We start from the raw sequence: 19,109 nt of genomic DNA on the forward strand, positions 1-19,109 counted from the left end.
TGAGAAGTGATCCAAGACTTTTAGCTGTCAAGTACCTACACGTGCACTGTTTTCTTTAATCTTTTTGGCCAGATACTCTTATTTTAATATACTTATTTCTGTTGGTTATCTCTGTTCATTTCAGTGTAGTTGTTTCTACTTTGCATTGTCCTGAGAGGCAAATCTAGTTTAGTAATTGTTTGTAGTAGTCAGTTGCACCTGTGAAACTGTGACACTGCTTTTTTTAACTGGCATATATTTAGCATACCTCCCAATGACTTTACAGAAACCTTTAATTTAGTCAAAATTTTACTCATATTTGCTAAAATTCATGGCACAAAGTGAAATACTGTTTCATAGTTTAAGATAGCACTTCAAATGTGAGTTTGTTGTTGATACCTCCTTGAGGTAAAAGTGCATTTGGATGGGAGAGAATACTAATTTTAAAATGTCAAACCAATCCTTATTAAAGTAAAAAAGGATAATAGGCAGACTTGACAAGAGAACAGCGGTTCTGTTCTGTGGAAGACATGGTTTCCAAATGTATTTTCTTTGAGATCCAAGCATTTTTGAAACTCTGGGAAAGAAAATGTTGTTCTGGTTTGAAGCTGTTCACCTGGCAGACAGCCTAGAAACTGTTAATGTCATGAGCTCATGCTTAGTCTTTCAGCCCACCAGGTGAGCTGCCAGGAGCTAAATAAGCAAGTTAGCAAGAGGAATGGAAGACGACTTCCCATAGAAACATAGCTTGGCATGGGAATCTAGAAACATTGCTTTGGATCTGTTGAACGCTGCCCAAAATTAAACTGTTTCACATGACACTTCAATTTAAATAAGTTGGCAAATGCCATGGAGTAATATTTTCTTTTTTTTTTTTTTTGTAGCCATTTTTAATTTTAGACTCATCTTGGACAGGGGACGGTTATAGAAGTGATATAGTAGCTACAGCAATGATACATTTTAGGCCTGGACCAGAGTAACTTTTGATTTGTGATTTAGCTCTACTTGTAGAAGTGGTGCAGGGAAAATGCTTGCTGCTTACACCTTGTACTTTTACAGCATATTCATAGAGGCATAGTAATAAAACAAAATCCTCATCTGGATTTAGCTCCTAATTTTTACAACAAAACTGTGCATATTTGGTGATTCACTGAGTGCAAAGCAATTGGGGTGCAAAGCTACACAGAGGGTGGATACACAGAAGACCACCACTATTATCTCTGTTAAATGATGTCCAAGATTTTGCTGACTAGTTAATAGAAGGAAAGCTGAAGCCTGTTACTGAACTTGTAGGAGCCTGAAGATAGCTTTCATCGCTTGTATGACAGTTTCTCCTAGATTAACGTTTAAATTCCCTTCTATGCTTGCTCTAACCAATGAGCTTATGGAATGATAGAGAAAGAGAGTACCAAAGATGACAGGCAAGCAGGGAAAGGAAATCAACTATACTGGTAATGTTGCTGGAAATGAATGAAATCCTAACAAAACTGGGAATCTGCTTCTTTAAAGTAGTCACTTAGTTTAAAACTCTGAGACTTGAAGAAATAGTGCCAGAGGGAATAAAAAGGACTGACTCAGTGTGGCGTGGTCAAATGCAAATAAGCGATGAAGTAAATGATAAAGTTATTATGTTTTCTTCCTTGTTATTAATTGCTGTACACATCTGTATGTTATTGCATTAAAATAACTCATTAATGAGCAGCTAGTTGACACAATGTGCATTTAGGGAAGGCAAAGGGATGTTAACCATTTGCAAGAAGACTAAACTCAGACTGGGCTACAATTTTAGACTGCTGGGCAAACATTCAAACTGTAGATCATGAAAAGTCTGTGCTTAGGTATTTTTTGATAAGGTAAATCTGAAAAATAGAAGAGCAGCAGTAACTGAGCTATTTTTTTATCACACACACAGAGTTTGGTATTTATAAAGCATTGATAGGGTTGAGCTAATGGTGATTGCATTCAGTAAATAAAGGATAAATTCCCTCGGCTGTAATTTCAAGACCTTCTGCTAATACTAGAATACACTTGCACGTTTTAGGAAGATTAAAACTATGAAAAGGAAGTTAATTGCTTTGCATTAATCATAGTCAGAGAGAAGCTCCATTGATAATTGTAAGAATGAAAATACACATCACAGCACATAACTGGCATGGTTTAACTTTGCAGAGTTGGCCTTTGATTTAATATATCAGTTAATTAGGTAAAATAGTTACAGTTTTAGTTAAAAAGATATTCTAGGCATATGGTAAATATTAATGGGAAAATATGAAGGTGGGTAACCACACTGCAGACAGCACTGCTGTTCAGTGCTAATATGAGATATAATGTTAGCCAGTTATTTTACTGGACCCCAAAGTATTGTCATTACTTAGTGTTTTCCTTTCAAGCTTGTAGAAATTTTGTCTCAGTAAGTATGACAGGATTACATGATGCACTTTGTAAAAGTGAATGTCTAAGAACTAAGCTACAGTAAAGTGTATAAAAGGAAAAACTTTTCTTGTGTTGGTCTTAAATAACATTTGTTGATTAAATAGAAGCAGACCTTTGGAAAAAATAAATGTGGATTCATTAACATCACCACATGGTACACATGATAGATGTTTTCTCAGTTCTTTTCCCTTTGAGCAAAATTCTATTCCCTTTGGGCTGCTTACATTTTAAAGCAGAAAATTAGGGAATTGCTTATCTTCAAGATATAGGGTATCTTGATTTAAAAATAAGTATGTCTACTTCTGGTGTCATAATTCCATGCTTTGTCAAAAAGGAAAGTTCAAACTCCTTTTAACGCTTACTTTGTTGCCTGCCTAAGCCTCGCTAAATGGCCAGCTATTTGGATCTAATCTTCCCAAAATAAGTTTGGAGCTCTGTTGGTCTTAACTTGCAAGACAATAATGCAGTATTTCATCTCCACAAATATTCAGCAACAATAAGATTAATACGTGATTCCTATACCATTTCTAAAGCCATTTTTATATCAAACTTTGCTTCTGATTTTTACATGGATAGAGCACAAAGACTGTACAACCTTCAAAGGAAGTGAAATTTGCAGGGGTAGCTGCTCCTCAAGGTGTGAAATCCTACTCAGTAATCAATTAGTATTTTTTTTTGTGGGGAACATGTTTCCTTTCTTGATCCTTTTCACTCTTAGCTGAGTTTCTCATGTCCTATCTCAGGGCCCTGAGCAGAATTTTTGTATACCTTATTGGTGATTGCTTTCCTTCAGAGATCTCATTACTATGTCAAGAGGAAGCAGAATTGTGTTTGGATGAAACACTCCTAAATATTTTCCTTAGATTCATAACTCCTTAGTGCTAAAGAAATGTTACCTGTGTGAATTTGACAAGTGGTATGTCTGGTAAATGTGCAAAATAATCTGATAAGTAAATCATCACTGGGTTTATAGCGCTGATTGGGATATCTTTTGTACACTTATGCCCTTCATATGATTTATTTTGTTAGTGTGCATGCTGAGGATCATACATTTAAAAAGCTTGTGTTACCCTGTGTCTAGTTCTAGGTTGGGGGTGGGTGGGTGTGTTTGTAACTGCAGTATCTGCAAAGAGAATTATTTTTAATAAGATGAATTCTGTCTGCCAAAACATTGTATTTGCAAATTCTGAAGATCTTATGAGTTCTTAACCTGTCAAGCTCTTTGCAAGCACTTTGAATTTAAATCTGATAAACACAAAAGCATAGCTCCAACTTTTAAGTGCAGCACAAAGTTTTTATTTCAATGGGAAAATCTACAACTGTGATGGCTTATAGTAATAGAATAAGACATCTAGGCACACTATTTAGATTTATTAGCCCAGAGCTCTTGGGAGTAGTTCCTAGGTGTATTTGTGTGTCTTATGGAATAACTTTTATGTTAATGCACAGATGCATTTTGCATAGAATAGTAGGTGACTTCTTACTGTATGAAGACAGGTACATGGGAAGTATATTCTAATTCAGTTAAGAGAAAAAGTAATTATTATTTTTTTAGTCTTTAGGAATCTCTTCCAGGATAGCAATAATAATTATTTACTTTAATAGAACTGGTTCGTGAAATAGCTCAATGCTTAAGAGGGTGTTTGGGTTTTGTTTTTTTCTTTTTAGTATTGGAAATAATTGCTAGTGAAGCTAGGAAAAGCATGCTTTATTACAGACAGATAATTTCAAGGAAAGGAAGAAACCAAATCAATAACTGTCATAATATTAAGGAAGCTGAATAATTTTATTATATGTATATTAAAAAAGAGGATTTTCTTTTTTCTACTGTCAGTACTTCATAAAGCTCCTATTTGACTGAAGTTCTTTTCAGTCTTTTCCTCAGTTTAAGCTAAATGATGCTATGCTTAATATAATGTTGTCTTAATAAAAATAATCTTTCCTTATTGTGCACTAATATTATCAGTGATAACTGCTCAAAATAAAGATAACTGATCTAAAAATGAAGATCAAAGTGTAGAAACTACTTATTTCAAAAGTAATGGTTCACATTCTGAGAATTTTTCTTCATGATTGAACGCTTTTAAATAAAAGTGAAATATAGTGTTCTGTCACATGATTTCAAGATCTGGGATTTAAAAGCTTAACAACCAATATAAAATTTTGATAAAATACAGAGTTGAAACCTGAATTGGATCCTTTCTCTATCTTCCAGCACAATCTGGGTTGGTCTCCTCAAATTTAATACCATGAAAAATGTCAACATGGTTTGCTGAACCATGAAGTAGTATTTCACATGAAGCTTTATCTTCATAACTCCTCACAAAACACTGATATTTTTGAATGTGCTTTTAATCATAAATTGTTATGCATTATAATTATAATGAAATGAAAATAATTATCACTAGAATTTTCATGGTTTCTCCCCTCCCAGCAGAAAGTGTGGCTCCATGGAGGTAAACCTGAAAATTCTTTGTTTTACATTTTGCTGAGGTGTAAACCATGTATTGTGTTGAGAGTCAAATCATATCAAATGAATCAATTCTTTGAACCAAATCAAGAAGCACTTAGTTATGGATCTGTCTGAACCTAATTAGTGCCTGCCTAATGAGGAGGCACCGAAGTACCTTGTGGGACTAGTGTAGATGTGTCATGCCCTCCTTTCCCATGCTTTTCCTGGCTGGCCTACATTGCTGAAGCACACTGCAGTTTCTCTCATGGCTTGCAACAGAAGCAGATCATGCGTACCGTGTGCCCCAGAGAGCAGGTCCTAATGGAGAGAACAGCTCTGCTAACTGTTGACTAGGGGACAGCAGTACATGTTGAAAGCCAGCAACTCTGTTTTTAAAGTAGAATTTTAAACCACCTCCTTTAGACCTTAAACTCTAGTTTCTGATTCTTGAAAACATGCTAGGATTGCATGAAGAGCAGTTGTGAGGCTATTGCTGTTCTGTGCTTAATTAAAATACCGAGCAGTTTGGTGAATTATGTTCCCTCTTGCATGGAACTTTAACACTGAGCTTACCTGCCATTTTTTAACCTGCTGGAAATTCTGCTGATCTTGATACATTCAGTTCTTGTTGACATGATAGGATCAGAACCTGAACCTTGATGCGACCTTATCTTGAATACTATGTGCAGTTCTGTGCCCCACAGCTTAAGAAGGATGTGAAGGTCCTTGAATGTGCCCACAGGAGGACAACAAAGACAGTGAATGGGCTGGAAGGCATGGCCTATGGGGAGCAGCTGAGGTCTCTGGACTCATCTAGTTTGGAGAAAATGAGGCTAAAGCTTAACTTCATTGCTCCCTACAGATCCCTGAGGAGGGGAAGTGGAGAGGGAGGCACTGAGCTCTTCTCCCTGGGATCCAGTGGTAGGGATGCATGATTCAAAGCTGTGTCAGGGGAGGTTCAGACCTGATAATATTAGGAAGCATTCCTTTAGAGAGTGGTCAAGCACTGGAGCAGGCTTCCTACAGCAGTCGTTGATGCCCCAAGCCTGTCAGTGTTTAAAAGGCATTTGGACAATGACCTTAACGATATGTTTTAGCTCTGAATTGATCAGGCAGTTGGACTGGATGATTGTTGTATGTCCCTTCTGACTGACATAGTCTATTCTATAATCTTCAATATTTTCATCATTCTGAACCATGATGTAGAGGAATGAAGCTGGGTTAATTAGCATTGATAATATACAGCTGTGGGTTGGCTTCAGGGACGGTGGGTTGGCTGATCTAGATAAGGTGCAGCTGTGGCTGGTTCTGTGAAGTGGTTGGGCAGCCAAGGAAGAGAAGGGAGGAAGAAGCAGAAAGACATGAGAGAGAGCATGCCCTGGATGAGGAGAGACTAGGAGAAGGCAGCAGAGGAACTGGCATGAAGAGTGTGCTGGTATGAGATGGTAAAAGACCTTGTTGCAGCCGGCTAGCTTGGAGAGTGCTGTGACACTGTGAGACCTTGAACAAATACCCTGGGGAGGAGAAGTAATTTTTTTTTTTCATGATTCTTTAAAGAGTTTTTACTTTTAGTAGTGTAACTACAAATTTATTACTTTAGAGAGTTATATCTAAAATATTTCATTTTTTATTTTTTTTAAATAAAATGCCCCCCTCTCCCCCTTCTCTCCTTGCCCTGTAATGGTTTTCTCTACGTCCACAACATAACAATATCAGAGGTAACAACTGAAAGACTTATAGGGTTCTGGCAGACTTCAAGTGTGCCTAAATGGATACCTCCATATGGAAAAGAGGAGCTGTTCAGCTAGATTTGACTTGCTTGTTGTCATGCTTATTCCAATATACCGATATTAGTTTTCAGTGTGGGTAGGAGGTAATTGTTTGACTGAAATCTGACTATAGTGGCAACATTTTTTATGTTGCTGAAGTGTTTGAGAACAGCTTGAAAAATAGAATTGTAAGGTATATTGATATTTTGGAAGCTCATGACTAGGGGAAGCTATGATTTTCAAAGTTTTAAATCTTCCTCCCCTCCGCGTTCTAATTTGTCTCCACAAATTGGAGAAACAAAGTGAAGATAATCACAATATATCTAATCAGACAAAAGGAGGAAAAGAAGTGTGTGCCAGATGATTCAATGAGCAAGGAGATGTAGTGGCCAGATGGGAATGTTTAAGTAATGAGTGACTTGGGAGTAGGAGGAGGGAATCAGACATACTGTACAGATATTTATTGGTCATAGACTGAAGTGTTGCAGGCTGGAATTATTCATTTTGGTAGTTTTATTGAGCAGTTGGAGGTGGTATCCTGAAAAAGAAGATAAACATCACACACATGGGGTTTCTTCAGACGTGATGCGAGTACTGCAAAACTGCCACAGAATTTTGCCACCCAAATCACAAAATAAGCCTAGTTGTTCTTTGCCAGTATGACTAATGGGGGTTTAACCACAGGTGGTGTCATTACAAAAACCAATATGAACACCTATTCCCTAGAGTAGTGGGTAAGAAGAGGTATGCAAAACAGAACTTCAGTATTACTATGTTGGTAACATTGCTGTGTTTTTCTTTGTCCTAACTTTTGGCTCTCCATATAGTTTGTTGTTTAAGTAATGGGAAAAGGAAGTACAGCAAATAACAATAGCCTTCATTATCAGTAGATATCAGAGTTGAGAAAATATCTTGGAAAGAAAGCCTCTGTCAACATTTGTTTGAATTTCTAAGTAGCTTTGCCTTGATTGTACTTGCATTCTCTTACTTCACTTGCTGAAGGATCAAGTTTTAGTGAAGAGGCTATCCTCAGAGGTGGATTACAAGGTGCTTTGAACAAGTGTCTGAGTTCGGTGTAGAAATATTAACTTCATGGTAAAGATGCTGTAATAACATCTAGTTACATGTTCAAACGTGAACAACTGTGAGCACTGTTCATTTTGAAACTAGGTGTAGCTGAGTTGGACTCAAAGTAGAGCACAACTTTTAAGTGGTTTGAAATCTAGGTGTCACAATTCTTAATGGAATGAATCTGAGTATGTGGAATTTTTTAACATGGGTAAATTTCTGGGGAATCTGAATTCTTGAATCTTGGATCACAACTGAAATACTCCCAACATTTTAAAAGTAGAAAGGAAAAAATATCTTCAAGATTACTGTTAAGCAGCATGTACTATGAAGTTCATAATAATCGGCAAGACCGATTTATCTGAAAAGTAAAGCTTAAGTGCTATTTTTAGCTTATCTTAAAGATTTGAGATGTTGAGAAGCCAGATAAAAAAAGCCAGATAAACATGGGATCTTGTGTAAAATGGATGGGGCAGCCACAACCTCTCTGGGCAACTTATTCTAGTGTTTCACCACCCTCATCATAAAGTTTCTTCCCTATACATAGTCTGAATCTATGCTCTCTTAGTTTAAAACTATTACCCCTTTTCCTATCACTACAGTCCCTACTAAAAAGTCTGTCCCCATCATTTTATAAGCCCCCTTTAAGTATTGGAAAGCCTCTAAGGTCTTCCTGGAGCATTCTTTTCCAAGCTGAACAATCTCAACTCTCTCAGCTTATCTTCATAGGAGAGGTGCTCCGGCCCTCTGGACCTGCTCTAACAGGTCCATTTTTCCTGTGCTGAGGACTCCAGATCCGGATGCGTGACTGCAGGTGGGGTCTCACCAGAGCTGAGTACAGGGGTGGAATCATGTCCCTTGACCTGCTGGCTGTGGTTCTTTTGATACATCCCAGGATATAGTTGGCTTTCTGGGATGCAAGTGCATACCCCTGGCTCATGACTAGTTGTTTTTCATCCCCTATGTCCCTCTCCATAGGGCTGCACTCAATCCGTTCATCCCCCAACCTGTATTGGTACTAGGGGTTGCCCTGAGCCATGTGCAGGACCTTACACTTGGCCTTGTTGAACCTCACAAGGCTGACATGGGCACAACTGAGCTTTTCCAGGTCCCTTTGAATGACATCCCATCCCTCAGGCATGTTAACTGCACTACTCTGCTTGGTGTCATCTGCAAACTTGCTGAGGGTGCATTTGATGTCGCTGTCTATGAAGATAATAAACAGCACTGGTCCCAACAGAGCCCTCCTGTGTATTCCTCCAGTCTCCAACTAAAAGCATGCATGTGCTGGACAGGAATGCAATGAAGACTAACATGTAAATTTCTCATAAAACTTTCTTCTGAGAGAACATCAGATTGATTGATCATGATCTGATTACTTTAAGTAATCCACATTTCTTAGTGTTACTTAACAAAATCATGTCTACAACAGTAACTAGGTCTAATTTTGTTGAATGTAGTTGTCCTGCTACTTATTCTTTGTTAGAAGGATTTTGCTGCTTTGCAGTCCCTGTTTTTCTAAAATTGTTTTATCCATGTTAAAATTTTTTTCTACATCTTAAATTTTCTGAGTCATGTCTCAGTAAACTATGCAATGGTTATTTTTAAAGAAACTAGACTGAGTCAGCAAAAGTAACTGTCAACTGCATTGATTTCCTAGGAATGTAAGAGCTTGCCCTTCTCAAAAAAAAAAAAACAAAAACAACAAACTTCTAATCACTACATTTTTAGTAATTAGGAAGTGGATGAGGCTTTCTATAGCTAAAATTTAAGAGGGTTTTTTTTTTCCACTGAAGTGTTATAGGGCCAAAAGTGTAAACTACAGGTATACAAGAACAGAAACAGAACAATGATGCTGTAGTTAATGTAAATGAATACATATGAGAACAAGATAATGAAAGAAAATCACTAAAATAGTAGAAAATACAATTTAGAGTACAAAAATGGGGAAAACCTGTGTAAATGATGGATAAGTGGCATGCATTCTTTTGGAAGCCTAAAAAATTTGCATTTTGGACAGTCTGAAACGAGATTTGAAAAGATCTGAGACTAGTAAACTTGGGTCATAACATAAATTAATTAGATTAGAGATTAAGTGGTGATCATATAAAGAGACTAATGAGGAGTAGAGTTTGTAACTAGGGCAGATATTCACATTGGGACGTTTAGGCTATGGACAAATTCTGAAGTTCAGAGCAGCTGCAAAAAGTGGGGAATAGGTATCCTAATAGTATAGGGGCTAACATATCACCTGAGACACCTCTGATTCTGAAGTTATTTGGTTAAAAAAAAAAAAGTAGGAGATTATCTTGGGACACAAAGCATTGCAGATCTGCACTTGATGTGGGTAGGGACCAGCATCATTAACTATATCAAAAGTAATTTTTGCAGTGTATTAAGTATCATACTCCCAAAAATCTCATTGGAAACATCTTTGGTTGAAGGTAACACCTTTCATATAACTGACTTAAATGTTTGCTATTTTTTGGAATGGCAATTACATATTTCAGTATGGCCATGAGAACGTAAAAGGTATGAGCTAAACCAAGGGGGATTAAATTTTCTTTTTATGGATTGAAGATTTATCTAGATCAGAATAAAATAACTAGGAAAAAGTTATTGTATATCAGCTTTCACTAAAACTAATTTAATTTGGTCTGGAGCTCTGTGATGTCAAGTACTAACCAACAGAGATAAAATAATATGTCAAAATGAGAAGAAACTAAATGGGAATTGAAAGAGTGTGTTTCTGAGATATGCAAAAGGGCTAACAGTGAAAACTGTTGATTAAAAGGGAAGTTCTATGATGCATCACTTTAGAGTAATATAGGTGTTACTATCACCAGGCTGATGTTTTGATATTGACACGATTTTAATAATTAATTTATATCAACAATTTTCTATTCCAGTGTAGTCAGGATTTTACTACCTTATGTTCATAAATAAAATACTCTTGCAAAATGGTATACATGTCTAAGTGCCTTCCATACCAGAGTTTTGTAATTATTCTCTCTTGTATAACTGGGAGCTCTTTGTAACATGCAAATTTTTTTTTTTTTTTTTTTTTTACTTAATTAAGTGGAATTTAAATAGGTGGTTGGAGGAAAATATATTAAGAGAATGAATGGTGTAAAGTTAGAGTAAAAGAAAAAAAAATCATAGCTACAATAAAAATCCAAGCAAAACCTACTGAGGCAGATCTCTTGAAGGAAAGCAAAAGGAGACATTTATATGAAGATAAAAATTACCCATGAGTAAAAGTTTTGTGCCTTGGAATTGGTGATGAAAGGGGGGGAAAGAACTCTGTTTGGTATGCAATAACAGTTCAGGCAGTCTTCTACATTAATCTTCTGTGTCAGGTATTTTCCTGATACTGCATTTCCAGAGCAATCCTCTGCAGCATGAAGCTATATACTCTGAAGGAAAACTACAACCCAAAAAGGAACAGATCAGAAGGAGGGAAAGCCTTAAAAAAAAAAAAAAAATAAAAATGACCAAATACCCATGTGATAAAAGTGTATAAGACGGTAAACAATGAAAGGGAAAAACAGACCCCTCTTTATTTTCCCTTCTGCAAAGTCTGAAGGAGGATTAAAAATTAGATATGAGATCAATATTTAATTTCACAGAAGGTGATACATAGGCACAGGAAGTCTCTTTAAAATAGTTTGCGAAGCAGAAAAAAAAAATCATTGAAAAATACATATACATCTCCTGTGTCCTTCATGGAAAAAAAGGGAATTCTATTGTGCAGTTCTGGTTCTAGTCAATTAAAATACTTTCTGCTGATTTTGATTAACAAAATTGAAGTTAAACTCAGACCATTTCAGCTATTCCCCAGGAACAGTCTGGTATAGCTGCATACGTTTATGCCAGTGTGCCTCATCTGTGTGGATCAGGTGGACTTCCTTCCATTGAAATACAGTGGGTTTTGTGTGGTTTGTTTTTTTTTTTTTTTTTTTTTTTTTTTTTTTTTTCCTCCAGAAAATGGTTTCATCCTAATTTTATGGCAAAATGTGCAAATATTTTCCTTTAATTTCAACAAAATCTCATGTTTTAAGATCATGCAGTATGCAATACAGGGATATTAATGTTATGGTGAAATTAGCCTACAGAATTTTTCTCTATTACATAAGAAAAACGTTTTAAAATGAACCTAGGCAATGTATTTTTAAAATCACTTCATGTAAGAACACAGCTATAGGACAGCAGCTGAAAATATTTTGAACTTGGGTCCAATTATTGAATTTTTTTTTGCTGAGATGAAAATGACTATGCATACTTGAAATGCTGGGGAGAAATCAATAAAAGCTGAGGAAATAATGGAGTCCCAGAAACACTGCTGCAGAAGGCAATATAATTACTGTACTGCTTTTTTCCTTCCTACACCACCTAATGGGTTGAGTCATTGCCCAGGATATAGAAGACATGTTCAGCCTCCTTACATCACCTGCATGCCTTGTCCTTCCCCTCACAGAAATACTCTAACTGTGAGTGTGGGGTGTGGACTGAGACAGAAATAAACTGGATCTTTGTTGTGAAGGAACCTGTGATAAAGAGGATATTTGAATGATGATCTGACATGTTGCAGAAGAATGTCTTCTAGTCACTGGCCAAATTCCCTTTTCTTTTTGTTTTTATTAATAAATATTTTATAAGCACTTACTACATTGCAAAATAAAGTAACATTTCCTCCCCCCCTTTGTAATTTTATATATTCTTCTGAATTTTGATATAATCTAACTTTAACTGCTTTTGTTCAGGGCCATGTTGAAAAATCACGGATTAGCATGCAAGTCTTAAACAAAACGTATAATTACATTTAACACTGACTGAGAATGTACCATTAATATAAAAGGCAAAAAACCCCATAATGTAGTATTCGGTGCTTTAATTCCGCTGGAAAAAGATGATTATGTTGGAGTTTTGCACCTCAACGATTTAGCTTGCATCCAAAGAATATCTCAGGAGCTAGTGGAAGTCATAGCTATTGGTTGAAAGGTGCTGAGTTACCATGTGGTTCTTGAAATAGGTTAAGTCTTGTTCAGCTGAGTGATAGTACATACAATGATAAAACTTTACATCTGCTACTTTCCATCTGGCATCTTCTACTTAAGTCTTGAAAGACTGTGCATCTCCTTAAACAGCAAAAATACATAAAATTAATACACCACGTACCTTCCCTCCTGTTCCTTCTGGAGCTGGAAGAAAATCCTTTGTGGTTCTTTTGCAGGACTTGGCCTTGAATGCAGAATATGGCCCTTTGGTGTCTTACTGAAATGAAATAATGTACTGTGGGAGTTTGATGAATATACTGAATGGGACTGTATACCTATTAAAATGTATTTTGAATGCTCCTCCTAAAATATGTCATGTATAAATATAACTACTTTAAAATATTGCGCACATCTGCTTTTGTAAAAGATCTTTGTGTCTCTCTGGTTTCTTGTATGTTTAAAAAGTCAATTATTGCAAACTTTCCCTGTATTTCTGGATCATTACCCATTTTTCCTTAAGCAAAAATATCCTTTTCAGAGATTGCTTAGTTTATAATCTGGTTACTCTACATTTGTAATGTTTTCATGAGATTTGAAATAGTGATTCCTGCATTCAATAAGTACAATGTACATATAAGTAATGCCAATGAATATTTTTTGACTGCATAAATATCATCAGACAATTAAAATTAAAACTCACATCTAAACGTTTGTTTCTTCCAGAAGATGTTTCTCAGATATATTGATCAGAGTTGATATTATATTACAACTCCCCAAAAAATATATTTTAATACATGGATATTTCAAATGATTGCCTTTCACATCTGCTGTATCACATAATGGGTAGTGAACAATGTAACTTTTTTTCTTTCAGTTTTTGTCATATGTTGGAGGTTTTTTAGAAGCAATTAATGGTTGTGTTACTTTTGGGTAATGTTTCATACTTGCTCTTAGTTTTCATTTTCAGTTTTTGAAGTACCGGCATTAACAAGGTATATGCACACTTATGGGGTGGCTTGCTGCTCTGGTCTACTGGTCATTGGTGGATATGAAAAGGAAATTTAACTTCTTTTTGTCTTAGTTTCTGTACCTCGGTTTATCTTTTGGCCCAGTGGAGACAAACTAATCATCTTGGTTGTGAAGTTCTTTATGAAATACTGATGACCAGTATTACTGATTAGAATTAATAATTGCTAACACTGTTCTTTTTCTTTGTTTCTGTTGGCTAAGAGAATCTTTTATTTCCATGTTTACTACTGAAGGCTGAATTATGATGTTTTCTCTAAATGGACAGTCAACTCCAAGATATCTAGAAGCTCTGTTTCCTCTCCTTAAAGTTATTTCGTATACAGAGCATTCTATCTTTCCCATTTCTGTTCCCTGCAGCGCTTTATAGTAGACATTAATTCTCAATTTTGGAGCTCCCTTCAGTCACCCACATACTTCTGATATCTACCCACTGATAATGAATATGAATGAAATGAAAAGAAATCCTTCATAACTTAAAATAATTGTTTTAGCATCTGATAGAAATGGGCAGGTTTACATAAAACACTGTAAAGTATATTTTTAAGAACCCTCCCTGTAATTTTTTGAAGAACAGATGTCAAAATGTGCTGCAGTAATTTCTCTGAGAAAGGAAATTGTATTAAATTAGAGGCATAAAATTCACACAAGAGGCAAATACTTAAATTCTTAAATTAAATTTTATACAGTATTGTGCGTATGAATAGAGCTGCTTGAATTATTCATTCTGCATAACTAATTGGCCAAATTTAAGCCTTTTATGCTGAGGCAATCGTGATTTTGAAAGCTTTATTTTTTGGTTATTTATAGTGCTCCAGTGAAGTCCTTATAAGAACAAATGTACCGTGCATCTTGCTCTGAAAAATATTTGGCCGAAATCATGGTATAGAAATCTGTATTTTACAGGTCCATTATTAATCCCCTTCCTTAGAAATAAAACCATGCATCATAATCAGTAATGGAAAAATTTGCATAATGACCAACAGCACACCTACATCTGCTCTTGAGTTAAAACATTTACACACAGGTGTACAAAGACAATAGGTTTCACAGTAAGCTGAAATGCAGAGCAAATAAGGACAGTATTATTAACTGCTTTGGAAAAGAATAAAGCGATTGTGGATTCTCAGCAGTTGATAATTGATGGCCACCTTCTGAAATTTTTTTATTCTATTTAAGAAATTTACTGTAGAAAATAAGTGGACTCTGATACTGAGTGGGAGTATATAAGGCCGATGTGAATGTAAACAGAAAATCTTTATTCAAGTACTATAAACCTAGGTGAGAATCCACATAGAATCAGTTTGCATTTATCTTGCCCTAGTACATCCCTTCTCAAAATAATGCTGATACTGGTTGATTGCTTTAGCAGAAGTGTTTAATTATTTCCTAGGGAGGGTATGTGTACAGTTATGTACCTATAAGTATAAATAATAACAATGTAAAATGAGAAGCATCTTATCACAGGTGTCTCCAAATGTGCCACATATAAACAAAACTGCTAAATTATTTTCTTAGTCTGGTTACTTCATTTGGATTAAAGACCTTGTGTGCTGAGGTTTAATGATAATTAGTTCCCTAAATTGTAGTTTCTAACATTCAAAACCGATGTCTAGACTGAAGGAATAACAAAAGACTCAAAGGGTTCAAAAACAAAATAGTAAGAAACTAAACTATGGCAACTCTTGAAATTCTGGCACCAGTATCCACTATTACCAAACACAACATATGTAGATTATGTTAATGAGGTCTATGAAGTTGTCCCAGGGTACTATAATGTATCAAAATACAACGTAGATAGAAGATGTTTTATAACATCTGTAGTGTTTCATCGCAATGGCATTAAGTGCATTACAGAGCTTAATGGTTAGATATCAGTGTGTAACCCATTCAACAGTTAGATACACTGTTAGTAAATATTTTGTGGTCACTAAGATTTGAAACCCTCTGAGTTTGTGCTGAATAGATACTTAAGTCAGTTTTCGTAGCAGAAGTGGAAGTCAGTAGTTTGCTTTGTCACTCTTAAATAAGAAGTTAAGATAGTTGTCATGATGCTGATGCATCATCAGGACAGAGATGAAAAAAATAACTCAACATCAGTGTAACAAATTGCAGTTCAGTGTGGTTGGGGTCAGGATTTTAATCCTAGCCGGCTGACATGCTAGCCGTGCAACTACCTTGGGTCCCTGCTGGAGAGTGAGTATTACAGCAGCGCTGCTGACTAGTAGGAGAACACGCTGATTTTCTGCCACGTACAGAAATCCTTCAACAGGAATGGGAACCGCAGTGAGCACTTACTGCCACGTTCTTAGGTAACAGTTATATACCACTCTGGATCAGACATGGTTACTCCAAAGAGTCTTTAATGTAAAACCAAGCAAATTAACAAGCACTGGAAGAAAACATGTTGTGTGTGTCTGCCTTTAGGATGTGCAATGTTATGTACTCACTGAACAAAGAATTCCTAGAGATGAAACGTTTAGTTAGACTGGTTACCCTTGTAAGTACTATTGAATTTCTGCCCTTTTTCCTCTTGGATATGAGGAAAGAGCATGGGTTTTATATGGGGTTGTTAAATATAAACCTTGTTCATCGTTAGTGAGATCCTGTGGATTCATCCCACCAGTATAACTGGACAAGCAGTACAGTTCAGTACTTTTTTTTTTTCTTCTATTGCTTTTGTGGCTGGTGATCGTTCTTTGAGAAACCAAATAAAACTACTTTTACAAAAAGTAAAATAGAAGCTGTTGTTAAGGGAAGCTGTGACTTAGCTCTTTGCAATGATTGGCATCCCAGATGTCTCTGGAGTAAATTCACTTTTTGCAGGTATGGATACAAGTTGCTACCTGAGGGACTTAAGGCACGTAGCAATAACAGACACTTTAACTCTTTGGGGTTTTTTATTATAATTAGACAGCCTTGTCAGCTTCACAAAATTTTTCCTTCATCCCAGTCTCCCAGAGGCTTTGTAGCAGTCATCTTTTCCTTACTGTTGTGGAGTATCTTAGGTTTGGCTTATAGCCAGGAAGCTGCAGCTTATAATTTCTGGTTTGTCTCTGTCTGTTTTCCTACTTTTCTGTATCTGTATTGAGATCTCAGTGAATATTCTTTCTTGCTCACTCTTGTGGCTTTTTACTCTTGAGCTTTTGCTTGCTTTTTCTGTTTCCTAACAGGAAAAGCCTGGATTACAAAGATATTTTAATATTAAACTTTATTTTTTGAATTAAGAATTGCTGGAATCAGATAGCTTCTGTGCTGCTGACCAGACTGCACCATCCTAATCATTTGGTGCTTGGAGCTCATGTCACAGTTAAGCACATTGTGGAGCTAGATCAAACCCCTTGCCAGTGCATTTGTAAATTGTTGACAGTAAAAATGTATTTCTTTATTTCCAAGTCTAATTAGCAATCTTGTTTGTTTAGCCATTACATTATCAATAATATTTAATAAAGTTAGATTTAAGTTAAGCTAAATAAAAAAACCCATTAAGCTAAAAGCATTTTCTTAAAATTATAGTTTAAAACACCTACTTGGTGCAAGGATACCTGGCAATAAATGAGAAGGAGGGGAAGGTGTAACGGAATACCCCTTACAAGAGGAAGTGTGATGTATATGACAGTAATTGAGAGCAGACATTTAGGGGAACTATTTAAATGTAATTGTATTAAGCTTACAGTATAGTCTTAGTCAATGTTCCTTTAGGGCACTTCTTGACTCTCATGATATTCCTTCTGTCCTTGTCATACATTGTGAGTAACTGCATCGCAGAATGGCTGAGGCTGGAAGGGACTTCTGGAGGTCATCTTCTCCATTCCCCCTGCTCGAGCAGGACCACCTAGAACAGGCTGTCTGGGACCATGTCCAGAAGGCTTTTGATACTGTAAAACTATTAATAACATGAATATATTTAAATTTATATTCTCTAGAAAAAAAGTCTTTTTAAAACAACTTTGAATTCAATAAACTTTAACTTATACTGGATTTTGGAGCGAAGCAAAGAAAGGAAAATATAGAAGCAGACAGTAGAAATGAGGGGAAAAGTGTTCTGTGCAGTTGAATAAGCTTTATCTGATTGTTGACCAAAGGCTAGTTTCCATTTTGTCTCTTGATGATCCAGATGGACTGTAGTTCTCATGGATATTGGCAGAAGATTTTTACATTTAGGGTTCATTAATATCCATCTTTCCCAACGTTATAGTATCAGTTTCAATTTGGAGTGTCTCCTATCACAAAGTTTTTAAGGATTATTATTATTGGTAATGGTACAACGTCACATTGATTGTGCTTCCAACATATTTCAGAATCTATATGCATAATAAATTTTTAATGTCTGTCTTCACAGGGCAGTTTGTTTTGCTTTGTGTGGTGGCTTGACCCTGGCTGGATGCCAGGTGCCCACCAAGCTGTTCTGCCACTTCTCTCAGCACAACAGGGCAGAGAGGAAATAAGATGGGGGGAAAAAAAAATGCAGGTCAAAAATAAAGGCAGTTTAATGAAGCAGTAACAAGGTGTGTGTGTGTAGAAGCAAAGGGGGGGAAAAAAGATGCTGCTCTTTACTTTCCATTAGCAGGTAACGTTCAGCCACTTTCCGGGAATCAGGGCTGCAGTATGCATAGTGGTTGCTCCAGAAGACAAACATTATAAATAATGAACGCCTGCCTTTTCTTCTCCTTTCTCTTAGCTTTTATATCTGAGCAAAGGTCATATGGTATAGACTATCCCTTTGGTCAGTTTGGGTCAGCTGTCCTGTCTGTGTCCCCTCCCAAGACCATGCCCACCCCCAGCCTAGCGGTGATGGGGGCGATGCTGGAGAGACAGCCGTGATGCTGTGGGAGCGCTGCTCAGCACCAGCCAAAGCACCCTGTGTTATCAGCACTGCTCCAGCCACCTGCACCAGCTCAGCACTGTGAGGGATGGTAAGGGGCTCAGCCAGGCTCAATACACTTTGGCTTGCCTAGCTTTGTTATAAAGAAAAATAAAGCTGAGGCTTTTTTTGGAGGCCAGGTGAAATGTTAGGAGAGTGGGAAAACAGAGGCAAGGACGTTCCACAATTACAGTGATATATGGCAAAACAGGAACAGCCAGAATCGGTGAGATGCAGAGCCATGTTGTTTTAGCTACTGTATGAGCAGGGATCATGAATCTCTTTCCTAAGGAGCATAAAGGCTGAGAAAATAAGGCATAGAGAGGGGTTTACAACAATAAATTATTAGTAGTGTAAATCTAAAATATTTGTATGTTTTATATTGCTAATTCCATTAAAAGTGTATCATGTAGAATAGCCTGCAACATAAATGGTGTTTGTTACAGCCATTACTCTTCTAAATCTGACTTTGTCGGTTGAGGGGGTTTGTAGCTTTGGCAAGCCGAAGGTGTCTGGCACTT

The sequence above is a fragment of the Falco naumanni genome, chromosome 14 (genome assembly GCF_017639655.2).
Source record: "Falco naumanni isolate bFalNau1 chromosome 14, bFalNau1.pat, whole genome shotgun sequence".
Taxonomy (NCBI): domain Eukaryota; kingdom Metazoa; phylum Chordata; class Aves; order Falconiformes; family Falconidae; genus Falco; species Falco naumanni.